The sequence below is a fragment of the Sinocyclocheilus rhinocerous genome, unplaced genomic scaffold (genome assembly GCF_001515625.1).
Source record: "Sinocyclocheilus rhinocerous isolate Xijiao unplaced genomic scaffold, SAMN03320098_v1.1 scaffold1140, whole genome shotgun sequence".
Lineage (NCBI taxonomy): Eukaryota > Metazoa > Chordata > Actinopteri > Cypriniformes > Cyprinidae > Sinocyclocheilus > Sinocyclocheilus rhinocerous.
This window is the reverse complement of record NW_015652168.1, coordinates 491,727-509,904: the sequence shown is the minus strand read 5'-3', so window position 1 is coordinate 509,904 and position 18,178 is coordinate 491,727. Positions and strand designations below refer to the sequence as shown.

The 18,178-nt window shown below is 44.8% G+C and overlaps 1 pseudogene; it reads left to right on the top strand.

The window, feature by feature from the left end:
- The first annotated feature begins 9,364 nt into the window (after positions 1 to 9,364).
- Positions 9,365 to 18,178, top strand: part of LOC107713940 (uncharacterized) — a 35,072-nt pseudogene continuing 26,258 nt past the window's right edge.

Sequence of the window (18,178 nt, the reverse complement as noted above, 5' to 3'; positions counted from 1 at the left end):
ATATATATATATATATATATATATATACTGTATATATATACACTATAATAGTTTTTGTTAATGTTTGTGTAAATCGCAATGATACTAAAATGATTTATATGAATGATAAAATGATTTTATAAAACTAAATTATACTAAAATAACACTGATACACACACACATTGTACATTGTAAAATAATAAATAAAAACAAATAAATAAATACAATTAATTAATTAAATTTGCTGTATGGGTTTTCTTGAATTCTGAATCTCATTTTGATTCTCTACAGTGATTCACACTGCACCCAGATTGGCCAAGATTTCACAGACAGTGTAAGAATATAAGTCATACATTTTAATATGAACTCAAATTTTCCCAAGACTAAATTATTTGGGCTATGCTATCTACATCAATTTTATATTGTTCTTTGTCGCACTTATCTTAATTTTAAGAGAAACATCTGCGTGTTGATAATTCAGTGAAACATAACTGTGAGCTTTGAAAGAGCAGAATTTGAGCAATAACATTTTCCCGACACGGTTAGACGTGTTTACGGCTCACATGAAAGTGTAGTTTCTCGAAATACAACCATAAACATCGATCTGACTGGAAGATTACGCAAATGATGCAAATGAAGGAAAATGCTGATCTTGAAGGCTGGCTGAACTGTGTCTAGTCAGAAGACAACACGGTTGTATTTTATATTTGTTTTAGTTTAGTTTTTTCCCATGAGCCCCTGAAATAATCACAGCCAATGATCGCTGATTGACGGCTCCATTGTCAGCACATCCACCAGCTCTGGTTTTTAATAGGCGCGGGTTCGACTTACACACGGCAGCATCTTATCAGGACACTATGACCCTCATTCTGCTGCTGTCTGTCAAAGCTTTGATACTAGCATGTGGCTAACGCCCTTCTCTGAACCTAATCTGCTTTACTCTTCTGACTGAAAGATACCTGCATCCAAACAATATCTGGTGAACACGTCAGTGTCTGGTCTCCATTCTGCTTGTTTGCTGTTTCCTCCAAACACTTAATAACACAGTGAGTCCTTCACCATTTTTGTCCTTCCTCCATAGCTGAATATCAATCTTCATGGTGGTTTGGAGGTCATAAGTTGCTTGTAGAGCTCTGAATGCTCAATTAATGATAATTTATGCTTCTTACATGGGGATGACATAAGCCTCATTAATAAGGCAGAGAAGATGACTTTATAAAGACCCAACATGGAACTATTAACTTTAATAGCATCTCAGCATGTCCTTGTGGATAACAGACGTCGACATGAGTCGGTCATGCTAGTGTCCATAAAACACGGCCCTCTGGAGAGAGTTTGAAGTAGCAGCTGTTGGAGTGATGAAGGATTATAACCTAAATCTGCAAGGACAATTCATGTCGGATCCATTGGTCATCCTGGTCTTGCTATACTGATTACAGGCCACGCCAATATTTTTCCGTTATATCTTACGTTTTGTTAATATCCTAATGATTTTTGGCTTAAAAGAAAAATCAATAATTTTTGATAACATAAGAATGACATTAAAGCAATCTATAATAACAATAACACAACATTGCTAATACAGCAATAAACATATAAAAAACACACTGTGCTCTACATACATGATCCTCAATTAGCGGGCACTTTATACAGTAATTGACACATTTTTCACTAAAGGCACCACATTAACAGCTTGTTAATAGCTGAGAACCTCCTTTGAGAACTGTGCGATGTAGCATGCGTGATAATGTAGTGTAATATTGAATTTGTTTTGCATTTGGCTGCAGCGGCTTGTTTTTGGCCTGACATTCTGTAGATGAGATGATATTGTAGGTTATTTATCACCTTCCATCTTTACCTCCATCAGCTGGAGAGATTTCAGTGCCACTGCCAATAGAAAACAATTATTTTGCCGTTTAATCTAGTATTAGCTGGCTTCAGCTGTTGTATTTGATCAATTTCAACGATGTATCTCCTATACTCAGATGTGGATGTGTGAAAATGTCACACCAGAGCATGCATATGTAGACCTGTTCTGTTCAGCAGTTCGACAGTGGTGTGTATAAAAGATTGAAGAATTTGCATTTGGAAGTCTAGTCACAATTCATGAGCAAACAGAATTCCTTTGCTTTATTTAATTTGTGTAATGAGAAGCTTCTGAAGAGGATGAAAAGATGACACGAATATTCAGAGAGGAAATTGCAATGACAGTAATTTGCATTTTTGTCTCAAACACAAGATTGGGTCTTTGTAATGGCAAAAGAAAGGCTTGTTTTTGCTCCTTCCAGGCATGTAAGATGTACAACAAAAACATGTTTAACATATTGGCTATATTATTGTGTGTCTGTGAACAGATACTGTACGTGTGGGATTCTTGCGGTCATGATCCATAGGTGTCGTGTCCCACCACTTTTTGCTATAGCTGACTTTGTCCCCAGCACGTTATGAGAACGTATCGTATGTAATACAGAGAATGCTTCTCCAAATTCATGTGTGAGAGTTAATTTCATTTTAGTTATTTTTAAAGTGGTGTGGTTGTTGCGGTTGTTATCAATAGCAGAAAGCAATGGTGACAGAGCTTTTCTTCCCTGCACATCTCTCAGATTTGTACTGTAAGCTATTGCTTGAGTAAAAATAATGTGATTCTTTAACAAACTTTCTCAAAATAATGACGTAGTATCCCAAAAATAATTAGAAACGGATAATAATTATGAAAAATTATTTCAACATTATGACATTTTAACTCATAATTATGAGAACGTTTATCATTATGAGATACTAAGTCATTTTACCAGAAGATTTATCATTATGAGATGTTATGAGAAAAATTATCATTATTAGATACAAAATCATAATTATGAGAATGTATCTCAATATTATGACATTTTAACTAATAATTATTAGAAAGTTTCTCAATTATGAGATACTAAGCAATTATTATGAGAAGATTTCTCATTAAGATACTAAGTCATTATGTGAACGTTTCTCATTAAATACTACGTCATTATTATGAGAATGCTTCTTATTATGAAATACAAAGCAATTATGAGAAAGTTGCTCATTATGACATGACAAGGTTTCTCATTATGCTGACATAGTATCTCATAATGAGAAACCTTCTCATAACAATGACTAAGTCATTATTATGAGAATATTTCTTAACAAAATGAGATACTAAGTCAGTATGATTTTTTTTTATCAACTTTTGCTTTTATTTTTATTTAGTTTTTTTTTTTTTTTTTTGACTTTCATGAAGAATTTTTTGGACAAGGGTGACAAGATGGCACCGTTGTGTGTGGCACGCCGTCTGCTGCACTCTTTCTCGTTTTTAAATCTTGTGATTTTGTGTTTGTCATTACTAATTTCGGACTGTAATATGTCGCTCGTTTACGATCGCCAAACACTGTTAAATATCCACATGGCTATCGACTCCGCCAAGAGTGATGTTGATGTGTCTTGCCGATTTCCCCTACCTGCTCACTTACACCTCTCTGCTCACCTGCATTGGTATTCCGCCGATCTTCCCTGAAAGCGACGGTGTCGGAGGAAGCGCGCCAAGCGGGGTGGAATCGCTGCTCAGTTTAAGTCTCTTGCACGGTCTCCGCCGTAGTTTATTGGACCCGTGCTGGCCTACGAATGGCGCTTCGTCTGTGCCTTTACATGGTCTCTTCCCTCGCATCGGTGGCTTCGACCTGTTGTTCCATGCTCTTCCTCTGTGCCTTCACCCGGCCTCTGCCCCCGCTTTCGATGCCGTGGATTGAATCTCCTTAACCTCCGACCGTTAAACCGGACAACACAGCCGGATGAAGCTACATCGCTGCTTAAAGTCAAGGTGGCCTTGATCAACGCACGGTCAGTGGTGAACAAGACATTCATAATAAATGACTTCTTCTCGACGCATGCCCTGGATATTTTATTCATCTCTGAAACCTGGATTAAGCCTGGTGAGTTAAGTTCTTTTACTGAACTGGTTCCACAGGACTGTCATTTTTTTAATTCACCTTGGCTATCAGGCCGTGGTGGGGGACTAGCGACAGCGTTTAAAAACTCTTATCCCTGCTGCTGAAGTGCAGTTGCTTCAGCCCACATTAAATAACTGTGGTAAAAAAGTGGTATTTGCCTTGGTTTACCACCCGCCTCAGCCAAACAAGGATTTTCTCAATGAGTTTGCTGAGTTTCTGGGGGATATTGTTACCAACTATGAGAGAATATTAATTTTAACATCCATGTATGCTGTGACTCTAAGCCACTCTCTAAAGAGTTTCTAAATCTTATTGATTCTTTGGATTTTGATCAGTGGGTGTCTGACCACACTCATATTCAGGGACATATATGTAGACCACGTGATAAAATTAAGTCTAAAGTGTCGGATATTATTGACACTGGCATGTCGGATCACTTGCCAATTTTGTTCTCTCTACCTTTTAATGGATCTATACATAAGCATCAAGCGTTCACGGCTGACTGTGTCTTTACCGATCACTCAAGCGAAGATTTTATGGCATCATATTACAATCTACGTGCCAATCAAGACATGGACTAATCTTTAAGCTACTTGGATGCTGATGAGCATTTTAACTTTTTTTAATTCCATCTGCTCTAATATTTTAAATGCTGTTGCTCTTCCTATGGTGAAAAAACATAAGCACAACTCTAAGCCTTGGTTAAATGACACTACTCTCTCTCTAAGACAGATCTGTAGAAGGGCTGAACATAAGTGGAATAAGGATAGATTACAAGTTTCCTATGAAATCTTAAAGGATTCCCTCTCAGCATTTCAGCGAGTGGCTAATGCTGCCAAACGTAAATATTTTTCAGAGTTCATGTTATCTAACAGCAACATGCCTTATACCTTGTTTTCAATAATTGTTTCTGTTCTCAGTCCTACTATTAATCAGTTCTCCGAGATGTCTGATTCTCTTTGTGAGGATTTTGCGATATATTTTAATGACAAGATCTCACTGATTAAATCTCAAATGCTTTCGTCAGCCTATATGCCACTTGATGTCCCCGTCTGCTCTTCTATATGGTCTGTTTTTGAGCCGGGTGAGGGGGAATGGCGCAGCAAGCATGACACCGGCCAGCTCTTCCTGCCGATTACCTGTTACCCAACACACGGGAAGAAACTGGCTCAATGCGGAGACTGTAGAATCTCGCGAAGGTGTTCGGTGTTGCCCAGCCCGCAGCTCTACAGATGTCTTCCAGAGAGGCGCCGTGCGCCAGCGCATAGGAGGAGGCAACACTCCGTGTGGAGTGAGCCCTCACCCCCAGGGGGCAAGGCACGCCTTGGGATTGGTACACCAAGGCGATGGCATCCACTATCCAGTGGGCCAACCTCTGCTTGGAGACAGCCTTCCCTTTCTGCTAACCTCCGTAGCAGACAAAGAGCTGCTCAGAGCTTCTAAAGCTGCAGGTGCGGTGCACGTATATGCGCAGTGCTCTTACGGGACACAGCAACGCAAGGGTTGGATCTGCCCAGTGGGCCAACCTCTGCTTGGAGACAGCCTTCCCTTTCTGCTGACCTCCGTAGCAGACAAAGAGCTGCTCAGAGCTTCTAAAGCTCCGGGTGCGGTCCACGTATATGCGCAGTGCTCTTACAGGAGCTTGGATCTGCATCCTCCGAGGGCAGTGCTTGCAGGTTCACCACCTGATCTCGGAAGGGAGTGGTGGGAACCTTGGGTACGTATCCAGGCCGGGGTCTCAGGACAACGTGAGAGTAGGCCAGCCCGAACGCAAGGCAATCTTCACTCACCGAAAATTCTTGGAGGTCCCCGACCCTCTTGATGGAAGTGCGTGCGATCAGGTGCGCTGTCTTAGCAGACAGGAACTTAAGCTCGACTGAATCCAGCGGCTCAAAGGGACCCCTCTGAAGTCCTGCCAGGACGATAGAGAGGTCCCAGGAGGGCACCAGGGGTGGCCTAGGAGGATTTAACCTTCTGGCACCCCTCAAGAACCTGACGATGAGATCGTGCTTTCCCAGGGACCGGCCGTCTACTGCATCGTGATGTGCTGCGATGGCAGCCACATACACTTTCAAGGTGGAGGGTGACAGCCTACACTCCAACCTATCTTGCAGGAAAGAAATCACTACTCCAATTGTACATCTTCGGGGGTCTTCTCGGCGAGAAGGACACCAGTTCGCGAACAGACTCCATTTGCATAGGCTTGCCTCGTAGAGGGAGCTCTAGCCTGAGTGATCGTGTTAACCACCGCAGGTGACAGATCAGCTAGGTCTGCCGCATCCCGTCCAGGAGCCACACGTGGAGGTTCCAAAGGTGTGGATGCGGGTGCCAAATGGGGCCGAGCCCCTGAGAGAGGAGATCTTATCTCAGGGGGATGCGCCAAGGAGGGGCTGTCGCGAGGAGCATGAGTTCCGGAAACCAGGTCCTGGTGGGCTAGAAAGGCGCAACCAGTAAGACCTGCTCCTCGTCCTCCCTAACCTTGCACAGTGTCTGTGCGAGAAGGCTCACTGGGGGAAACGCATACTTGCGAAGAGCCCGAGGCCAGCTGTGTGCCAGTGCGTCTGTGCCGAGGGGGGCCTCTGTCAGAGAGTAGTACAGCTGGCAGTGGGAGGACTCGCGGGAAGCAAACAGGTCCACCTGGGCTTCCCCGAATCGACTCCAGATCAGCTGGATCGTCTCGGGATGGAATCGCCATTCTCCGGGAAGCGTGAGCTGTCGTGAGAGCGCGTCGGCTGCACGATTGAGCTTCCCCGGAATGTGGATGGCACGCAGCGATTTGAGCCGCGTCTGACTCCAGAGGAGGAGATGGCGGGCGAGCTGTGATATATGACGTGATCGTAGACCTCCCTGCCGGTTGATGTACGAAACCGCTGCAGTGTTGTCCGTGCGGACCAGTGGCCGGAACTGCCGCAAGGCCAGATGCACTGCCAACAACTCTAGGCAATTGATGTGCCAAAGCAGTCGGGGCCCGGTCTAGAGCCCCGAGGCTGCCTGCCCATTGCATATAGCGCCCCAGCCCGTACTGGAGGCATCCGTTGTGACAACGACATGCTGGGACACTTGTCCTAAGGGCACCCCGGCCCGTAGAAAAGCAAGGTCCGACCAGGGGCTGAATAGGCGGCGGCACGTCGGTGTGATGGTGACACGATGTGTACCGTGGCGCCATGCCCACCTCGGGACCCGGGAGTGTATCCAGTGCTGAAGTGGTCTCATATGGAGCAATCCGAGCGGCGTGGCTGCGGATGCCATATGCCCCAGGAGCCTCTGAAAGTGTTTCAGTGGTACCACCATCCTGCCTCTGAAGGAACTCAGACAGTCCAGCACTGACTGGGCACGCTCGTTGGTGAGTCGTGCCGTCATACTCACCGAGTCTAACTCTACACCGAGAAAAGAGATTCTCTGCACAGGGGAGAGCTTGCTCTTTCCCCAGTTGACCCAAAACCCCAACTGGCTGAGGTGCCGGAGCACCAGGTCCCTGTGATCGCGCAACTGTTCTCGCGACCGGGCCATAATGAGCCAGTCGTCGATATAGTTGAGGATCCTGACCACCGTCCTGCCTCTGAAGGAACTCAGACAGTCCAGCACTGACTGGGCACGCTCGTTGGTGAGTCGTGCCGTCATACTCACCGAGTCTAACTCTACACCGAGAAAAGAGATTCTCTGCACAGGGGAGAGCTTGCTCTTCTCTCGGTTGACCTGAAGCCCCAACTGACTGAGATGCCGAAGCACGAATTCCCTGTGATTGCACAACTCCTCTCGCGCCCGGGCCATAATGAGCCAGTCGTCGATATAGTTGAGGATCCTGATGCCCACTTCCCATGACGGGGCAAGGGCACCCTCCGCAACCTTTGTAAAGACGTGGGGGGACAGGGACAGCCCAAAGGGTAGGACCCTGTACTGCCATGCCCGACCCTCGAACGCAAACCGTAGAAAAGGCCTGTGTCAAGGGAGAATCGAGACATGAAAGTAAACATCCTTCAGGTCAACCGCTGCAAACCAATCCTGGGGCTGGATGCATCTGATGATGCACTTCATGAATGGAAGCTTGTGAAGGGCCCGATTCAAGATTCGCAGATACAGGATTGGCCGGAGGCCACCACCCTTTTTGGGTACGATGAAGTAAGGGCTGTAAAATCCCTGCTTCATCTCGGCGGAGGGACCGGCTCAATTGCATCCTTTGCCAGGAGGACAGCAATCTCCTCGTGCAAGACAGGTGCGTCTCGGACTGCCACCGAAGTCTCGAGAGCGCCGCTGAACCTGGGAGGTCGCCTGGCGAACTGAATCGCATAGCTGAGTCGGATTGTGCGAATGAGCCAACGGGACGGGTTGGGCAGTGAAAGCCACGCCCCCAAACTCCATACGAGTGGCACCAAAGGAACAATTGACACACCCGTGGTGGTGCAGTCGAGCTGGATAGGCCAGAAGGCATCGCGTTCTGACTGATCACAGCAGAACTCCCCGTGTCCCCGGAGGGACTGGCCAGAGCTGCGTGGAGAGGCAACGCGTCTCCCAACCGCAGCTTCTTGGCTGCTGGCAAAGGGGGGCATCGTGGGCGAGAGCCAGCCCTTGAGCCAGCGGCAGAACAGAAACAAACGAGAACTGAAGATTCTCCACCCGGCCCTCCTCCGGGGGAAGGAGCGGCGCTGTCTCCGCCGTCTCCTGAGAAAGAGCAGCTTCCCACATCTCCAGGTTGCCCGTGTCAGGGCCGCTTCATCGACTTCTTAGACGACTTAGTGGCCGGCTGGGACGGGGCGGGGGGCGCCGCACTCCTGCGAGAGGCTCGACGCGCTGGCCTTGGTGTAGTTTCAGCACAGGGCAGAGCACCTCTGGAGGACGCAGGAGGGTGCCCACTGCGACGAGCAGACTGAGGCTTGGCCCGTGGGCCAAGGATGTGCCGGATGGCCTCGGTCTGCTTCTGTACTGCCGAGAACTGTTGGGGAAAGTCCTCGACAGTGTCGCCGAACAGCCCAGCCTGGGAGACAGGAGCGTCGAGAAAGCGTACTTTGTCGACATCTCTCATCTCTGCCAGATTGAGCCAGAGATGGCACTCTTGGACCACCAGCATGGACATCGCCTTCCCGAGGGACCGCGCCGTGACTTTCGTCGCCCGTAGGGCAAAGTCAGTCGCCGAGCGCAGCTCCTGCATCAACCTCGGGTCAGAATTATCCTTGTGCATTGCTTTGAGTGCCTTGGCCTGGTGAACTTGCAGGATGGCCATGGCATGCAGGGCAGAGGCAGCCTGGCCCGCAGCACTGTAAGCCTTGGCCGCGAGAGCGGCTGTCAGCTTACAGGCTTTGAACGGGAGGCGCGGACGATTCCTCCAGGTGGCGGTGTTTTGCAGGCACAGGTGCACCGCAACCGCTCTCTCCACCTGGGAAATGTCAGCGTACCCCCTGGCCGCCCCGCCATCGAGGGTAGTGAGGATGGAGGAGGGAGACGAGCGGCTTCTGGCCGTAAAAGGGGCCATCCACAACTTCCTCAGCTCCTCATGCACCTCCGGGAAGAAAGGCACCGGAGCAGAACGCGGTTGTGAGAAACCAATCATCCAGCCGCGAGGGCTCGGGACTGGGTGGTCTGTTGACCTCCAGCCCGATACTCAGCCCGTTGGATGCCCAGACACTGAAGACAACGATCGTGTCCGTCCTCAGAAGACAGGTAACGATCGCACCCAAGAGGACACGGACGGATCAGCCTCTTTAAAAATACACGAACCGACTGTGTTTAGGAAAACTGGTCTTTTAGACTGAAGTGCCCAGGGGAATCGCTGATGACAAGGACACCACTGTTCGCACCGTACCGCCAACCAAGAACAGCTACCAGTCAGAAGAAGAAAGGCTTTGTGGAGAATAGCACTCTTCATCCACTCGGCTCCGAAGCAAAAATCTGAAGAGTGGATGCACCTGTCGCCTGTTTATACCTGTATGCACGGGGAGTGGCTCAGGTATGCAAAATCCATTAGCCAAATTTCATTGGCGTTTTCTCTTAAAGTCAGAGATGATTGGGGCTCCCAAGTGAATCCCCATAATGTCGATTACGACATAACTCGTAGTGACCGACAGATAGGGAACCTGGTTCCACAGTATCTATCTGAACTACTACATCCGCCCTCACAGTCAAGATCACTCAGATCGGAAGACTCAGATCTACTCTCTGTTCCTAGAACTAGACTTAAAAATAGGGGTGATCGTGCTTTACGGTCATTGGCCCTAAGTTATGAAATAGCCTACCGGCTTACATCAGTTTGGGCTTACATCCGCCCAAACTTTGTCAATTTTCAAATCCACTTTGAAAACGTATCTTTTCTCAATTGCTTTTAATATTCCTTGATTTTGATTAGCATTTAATCATCTCTTGATTTAAGCATTCTCTTCTTTTTTACTTAGTCCATAGGTTTTCCATTTTATTGTCATTTATTTGCTTTAAAGTTTTATGTGTTTCTATTCTATTGTTTATTCTCTTTGGCTTTTGTAAAGCACTTTGCTCAACACCAATTGTTTTTAAATGTGCTATATAAATAAAATTGTATTGTATATTGTATTGTACATCCATTAACGTTAACATTAACATTAACTCCTTGATGTTTCTGCCAGTGCTATTGGCATAAAAAGTGCAGATCCCAGTCAGTCAACTCTGTGTTACACTGTGGTTCTTCCGAGATCAACAAACATTGACATTGTGCTTCATTTGAGTTGGGAAGTGTACACGCATGTAGTATTTTTCAGCACATGAGCAAAAAAATATGTTTTCCATGATGCCTCCTTTAAGTTTGAGCAAGTGTATGCTCCTTGTATTAAGTGAGAGGCAGTATGCAACCCCATCCAAAAGGAAAAGGAGAATTTAATGTCACTTTGAAAAACCAAATAACTTCTAATGACACTGTCTGGCAACAATGAAGAAAACACAAGTCAAAGAAAATGGTCAATGCTGATCTATAGTGAAATGTCAAGCAGAACATTGTGACATTTTTGAAGTGACTTCAGATGTTGTATCTGATTAAACTTTGAGTATGTCAGCACACACTGCTGTCATCATAGATGTGCCAGCGAGCCTGTCCTCTCATTAGTCCTATCGGGAGAAATTTGCTCCTCACAGGTTGTCAGATTAGACACTTGGCTTTGAAATGACAGATATGTCTAAAAGAACGGTTACTTGGAAAACAAAGACACCAAGAGGAGAACTGTGAGGACACCATGACCTGAACACATCTTTAAAAGAACAATGAGAAAGAAAGAAAGACTCTGCTGGTGTTTGATATGCCTCTAGTGAATTTTAGTGAATTTCACATAATGAAAAATTAATGTCTTGTGATGTGAAAAGCTGCGTGTTTGTAAGAAACAAATCCAAGGCATTTTTTATTTCAAACTTTTGCTTTTGAGTCCTCCATCCATAATATTGCTTTCTCCAGTGAAAAGTCACCTCACTTGAATCAGGAGAGAAATATGCACAAATCAAGCACCGTTTACAACCGAAAACAGTTGAAAACACTTCTAAACAAATCTGTCAGTGGATTTTGAAGTTAAGACGTCTTGATGGATTTGTTTCTTAAAGGCAGGGTAAGCGATTTCTGGTAGCCAATGTTGATATTTGAAATCACCAAACCGTGTCTACGGACGTGAGCGGCGCGGTGCAACAAATCCCCGACAGAAAACTGGATCAGCGCTGGAAAGCTGATCCGATATTTACATGGGTCCTACTTCTTGCCTTATCGTTCCGCAGACGCTTTCCTCTTTTGTTTTTTATCCGCCATCTCTGTCTTTCTGTCGCTCGGCTCGGCTAATGTCCGTCCCATTCACTGAACGCGCTCTCCTCCACATCACGAGTAGAAACGCCCCTTATTGCTGATTGGCTACAAGTTTGTTTTGCTATTCGAATCAGTTTTCTAAAGCGTTTTTGAAAAATTACATACCCTACCTTTAATTGATGGACTGTTGTGTGGATTACTGTGGATTACTTTCACTGCAGAGGATCCATTGGTGAGCAAGTGATGCAATGCTAAATGCCTCCAAATCTGTTCTGATGAAGAAACAAACTCATCTACATCTTGGGTGGCCATGTTTCATTTTTCTATGAGCTATTCCTTTAATTCTACTCCCTTGAATCAAAATTTGAATTCTGCACCCTCTTCCAGTCCAAATGAATTCATATTCAGGACTTACAGAATTTACATTTAAAAGGCAAGGCGGAGGTAAAGGTAGAAGGTGTTAAAGGTGGCAGCATCAATTACATGGGATTTTGATTATAAAATTGTTAGGATAAAAGGATTGATTTCCTTATCCAATGTAGTTATTCCATCAACATTTTCCTGGCAGTACTTGCCACGCTTTCCAAATTCAAAAAGATTGAAAGAAGGCCATGAACACAGAAGAACATGCAGAGGAGCTCAAATCCTAAAACAAAAGGTGATGGAGCCTATAGCATGAGCCCCAGGAGTAGAAAGCTGCATAGAGAGAAAAAAGAGCCCAAAAGATGGATGGTAAGTTGTCTGTTTGTGCCAGTGGTGTGAGTGAAGCCGCTGTGATTGTGGGAGGTAGAGGACGCACAGTGAGGGACCTGCACTGCTGGGCAGACAAACTTAACAGTGCAACACCATTTCTCCACACTCAGCACGGCATCTTAACACCAACAAATACCTCTCACAGACACAAATACACACAGTACTCACAATGGCCAAGAGATTACACAATACCTTCACACTGACTACCAACAAAATAACACACACATATAGAGCGACATACACACACTGTTCCGACAGACAGCAGTGTCTCGCTCCTGGTTTTTCACTCCAGTGGTTGAGTACCTTTTCTGTAAACTTAACCCCCGAGGAGATTTATAAAACCTTGGTCAAGTTATACTTTGGAAGTATAGTTTCGTCTTTTGATTTGTTCCCAAGTTTGGAGACTTGACTTGGGCCTGGTCTTGACCTTTACCAAGCCGCTAAGTGAATCAGACTTTATGCCAATAGTCAGAGATTAATCTTGGATGAAATGGCTTTCTCATTTCAGACCAGTCTCAAACTGTTATATTAGTGTGTGGCCTGGAGCGAATTGATCCTATCCTCCGATAAACAGCTCTAAATGTGAATCATTAGCGCATTGTCTGCCATTTCCGATCACAGAAGTATTGATGATGCATGATCCATGTGCCATCATGCCTCATTACCTCAGTGTAGGATCTATGTCTCACAACAGACCCACCTACATGATGGAGACACACATCAAACCCGCACATTCCATGGAGGGTTTTCGAGGTTCGTCTCCCCAGCCATCTGCAGTCGTAAAACTCATGCCGGGTCAGTGAAGGTGAAGCATTTCCTGGACTGTTTGGCTATATCTCAAGATACGCTAAAAAGGACAGTACTTTCACGGTGCTTAAAAGCGTTTTACGGGCTTTCAAGGACCAGATAGAAATACCCTCATAGTGCGTTGTGATTGGCCAAATGCCTCAAGCGAGTGACGGAAATGTTACCCCCCTCACCATACTGTGATGCCCTGTCCGGCCGGAGCGACGAGACATAAACATTAAAACCCATTATAAACGAGGCATTTGTTGCATTCAGTGGGGACACAATTACGGATTATAATGACTTATACTGTATTTTTGAGAAAGGAAAAATTGAAATCGCATCATATGACCCCTTTAAAAAGTTAATATTAGTTTAAAAAAACTGTAATATTAAGTTAATACATATTAAAAACACAACCCAACACGTTATTACCTGTGAAAGTTTATCCAATTTCGGCGGTTTTTACAACCAGAGGCTGCGCAATGTCGACAATGTCGTGATTGACAAAACTCATTGATTTTTATTGTGAGTGATGACACATTGACCCTTCCAAGATGGCGGATGCGTCAAAGTGTCTGGAGCAGTCAAATCTGGCATCTACCTATATATATCTATGGTTTAGATGCTGGAGCTGACTGGAGAAACTAACAAGCCAAACCCTGGTTCGGACATACACACTTAAATTCACACCACTGGCTAACAAAGAATTAGTCAGGCAGCTTGAAACAAACAGGAATTATTTGAAAGTGTCTAAGAGCCAAAGTAGTTTTAGTTTTGAATTTAGCAAGTGTGAATAGCAATAAATAAATAAATAAATAAAAATCTTATGAAATGCGATTTTTACAAATCTATTTCATACAAACGCAACGAGTAACCAATACAGATATTCCAGAAATCAAAAGAGTGTCACGGCACACACAAATCTTAACATTTGCGATACAAAGTGAGACCAGTCAATAGTTAAGATCAGATTCCAGTCCAAAAAAATGAGCATTTTTCTTGAAGTGATGTAATCCGAGGGTGTTTGAGCGCTGCGTGTCTTTACTGTTGTCCTTTCAGCCAAAGCATCAGAGGGAGCTCACGGACAGGGAACCGTAGTTATATGAGTTATATGAGTTAAACAGAGTCATGACATATGACACACAACAAAGACACGGAAGAGACAGACCTATGAAGTTCCTCAAGTACTATCTGGTATTTTCATATGCATAATGTGTATTTATTATGGCAATGGTTAGCATACGTAGCCTTTAGCAGTGCATATAATGCATTTCTGCCTCATACAGTGATCAGAATTCCCATCGGATCACAAACACAAGTCATTTTAGACACATGCTGGAGTCTGAAAGTGAGTTTTGCAATTAAAATAGTATTAAATGTCTTAAATATTGATGTTAGCTGGTAGCTTGTTATGAAAACATAGGAAATGAGCAGTGGTGCCGACCGTCTTGGATAAACTCCGCCTTTGTTCATGACCACTCCTCTAGCCCCAGATGGTCTGCTTTGGACCAAGGTATTCCAAGGAAGCCCAGAGGAATATCTTTGGACAAAGACCCAGCGGAATCCCAAAGGGGGTACGATCAAGCCCCGAAAGTGACAGTGGAAACGCAACTGTCCCTGGCACGCACTAGCATGCTCGCTTTTGGCCCGACAGTAGAAATGTAGCTGGTGTGAACATAGTTTTACTTATAGTTGAATTTGTGTATTAAACTGGACTAGGAGAAAGCATTTTAACAAAGAAAAAAAAATTCCCATTCCCTCATTATTCATGAAAAACAAACCCTTTGAATATTAATAATGTTTGCAGTTACGTGTTGCCTCAGAAGTGATTATGATGAATGTAAATGTACTACACTGAGTGCTACATTATCAATCCAGTGCAGCTACTCATGCAAAGTACCAATTTCCCCCAGGATAACCAAAGGGTTTGTTTTCAGATGTTCCCATTTTGATCAAATCCTTAAACATACTCATTTCCCATCTCACACAGAAAGATTTGTAACCAATTTTCCTCTTTTTATTTTGCCCGCAGCAATAATTAAAAATATAGAGGCCACTGTTGTTTCCACAAGCAGATACACTTGATCCAAAGGCAGCAGAAATGTTCCAACAACACCCATCCTGTCAGAGCACGAGTCACTTTCTGGTCTCTTTCATCGACAGCCGGCTGGCTAATGGTGAAGTTTGCTTGTATTAGCAGAATAGTTATCAAAGCGTTCCCCCTAACTGAGCATTGTGTGAGCGTGGTTCGGATGAGCTCCCAGCGGGCCCGCAGTTTGACAGCTCCCATGAATCGTCAGAGCTGCTCTCGGCTCTGGGCCTCACGGCCTTAAACAGCCTCTTCTTACAGAAATAATCGACCTCTCCTCTAGGGACCCTCCTCAGTAGACAATGCTAAATTGTATGGGGCCATGTACAGCCTGTGTCTTTAAAAATGAGTTCATGGAATATTTAAAAATATCTTTGTCTTAGATGAAGCACCTCTACCATTTTCTTGGATGCTTGCTGCTCTCGGGTCCCGAGGCACTTTCCTGCACTAAATAACATCTTAAAATATTTAAAGTCTTAATACATGTGATGGTTACATTAGGGACATGTTGAGCGAGAGAAGCGTCCAACACGTTCTAGTTTGAAAACTTTTAATTCATCTTGCTGGGCATTTATGGTGCCTGCTAGCATTTGGCTGTCATGCATTTTGTCCCAATAATTTGTCATGCCATTTAAGTCATGTTTAATAATGCTTAATACCGCTTTTCTCGCCGAGCTGACGTGAAAGGCTGTCTTGTTGTGAGGTTGGTAGGTAGCTTAAGAGCAATTAAGCTTGTCAGGGTGTTGTTTGAATACAGTTAGGCCTGAATGTCTGCAGTCTTGGGATGAATACGTCAAATGTTGAGCTGCTTTATGGAATCAATCAGAAGCCACCGTGTTGCTTAGATACTGGGCTATGTATATTCTCACGGCTTGATGCTAATATTCTCGCAGCTTGATGTTAATAGCAATATTAATTTCAAAGTTTTCTTGTGCTATATTTGACCATTAGTGCCACTCCTGCTTATGTAAACATTCTGAAGGTGGGAGTTCGTCATAAACTTCCTGACAATCAGTAAGATAATGTGTGGAATATGGCACGCTTTTGACATCAAGATAAGAAAGAAACCAATGATGAAAAATCACTGTTTATCAACATTGCTTGGTTTTAAACATCTGAGTAAGCTGTGCTTCATGCATCTCTACACAGTTGACAAAGGATCTACTTTTCACTAAAGTTTCAGTAATTTGGCAGTGCCTTTAGAGACCTGCTTGGAATTCACTTGGAATTCTCAAGACGTTTATCCATTTTTCTTAGGCAAATATGATGCTTAAATTATAACATCATGGTTTCCAGATGATGCAGCCTTTTTTACAGGCATTAGCAAAATGTGTTTACTCACTGTGTCGATTCTCTCTGATAACCTTGGTTTCAGGTTGTGTCTTAATTGGTTTTCACGGCTAACTCTTAGCCACTGCTTTTGACATCATTGATGATCCATTTCTGCTGAGCACACGAGAAAAGTTTTGTAGTTGAATGCTTTCAAGTTGTACTCATTTGGGAGGGAAACAACTTGTGAAATCTGCTGATGTTCATCATCAATATGGTTTCACACATGGGGGGCCATGTTGGAGACGTCTGTGAAGACATTTGATGTATCTATAAAAGGAGAGTTGATGGATGCTATTTGTGTCTTATTTACATAAGTAACCTGAGACGTTCCCTTTCAAGGGAATTTCGAACTCTATCCTCGATCCTCTAGGGGTCGCTATGGGGAACGGTATACCCATGCCACCATGCTGAGGGGAGTGCATGCCTGAAACCTATGGCAAACACTAAGTACCAACTCTACCATAGCCATGGGAGTTGCCCCTAGGACGTTAGACGGCTGTCCGTGACATAATCCCCTACGGCCAAAGGCCTAGGTTACATACCCAAAAAAACTTACCTGTTAGGGCCAGAATCCTGGGCCCGGGGTAGAGCTTAAGGCTTGGAATCAGGAATAGATGCCTTTAAGGGGATACGACCAAGTATCCTAGCATCATACTAAGTCTTGGCCTGTCACACAGGGGCTACCGCTTGCTCTGCATGAGCTTGCTGAAGGAGCTGTCTCAACAGACCCCTAGTAGCAACACCCTGTTAAAGTAGGTATCCAGAGGATAGGAGGAGTGAGCATCATACTAAGTCTTGGCCTGTCACACAGGGGCTACCGCTTGCTCTGCATGAGCTTGCTGAAGGAGCTGTCTCAACAGACCCCTAGTAGCAACACCCTGTTAAAGTAGGTATCCAGAGGATACATAGGTGGAGTGGTGCCCAAGGTGGAACCGGGGCTTTAACCAACTCAAGAAAGGGCACGAAGCTGCCGCGCGTAACCCTCACCATATAGGATTTTAGAAAGTGTACAAAGACTTCACGTGTACACTTACCATAACATGGATTTTAAAGATCCCGTCCCAAGGGGCTCTCGTGGCACTCTGAAAGAGCAGCCCATAGATGGAAATGGTACATCACCAGAACAAAATGTTCGAGAAGCCATCAGCTCGATCTATGGTAAAATGCTGGAATGGCTAGCAGTAAGTTACGTAGCTCAGGGAGTAACGCACCCAGCTCTCAGTCGAGAGGGGGCTCGACCTACAGCATGTTCATTAGAAATCAGAAGGGTAAGCGTACTGCAAGTTTAGCCAAAAACTCAGCGCACCAGGGAGGCAGAGGAAGGGCCTAGTTCACCTGATGTTGCCGGTTCCTTGCCGGTGCTCTGGGAAAAACAGAGTACTCAACTCTCACGTGAGAGGAGAACTCCGAATTCAGAAAGGAGTAGCGTGCTCATAGGCAACCCTTTGATAAAGGGGAGCACTGCTAAACACTACCACGAGAACAGCCCACGAAGCGAGGAATCCAACTCCTCAGAAGGGAGAGAATTCAAAC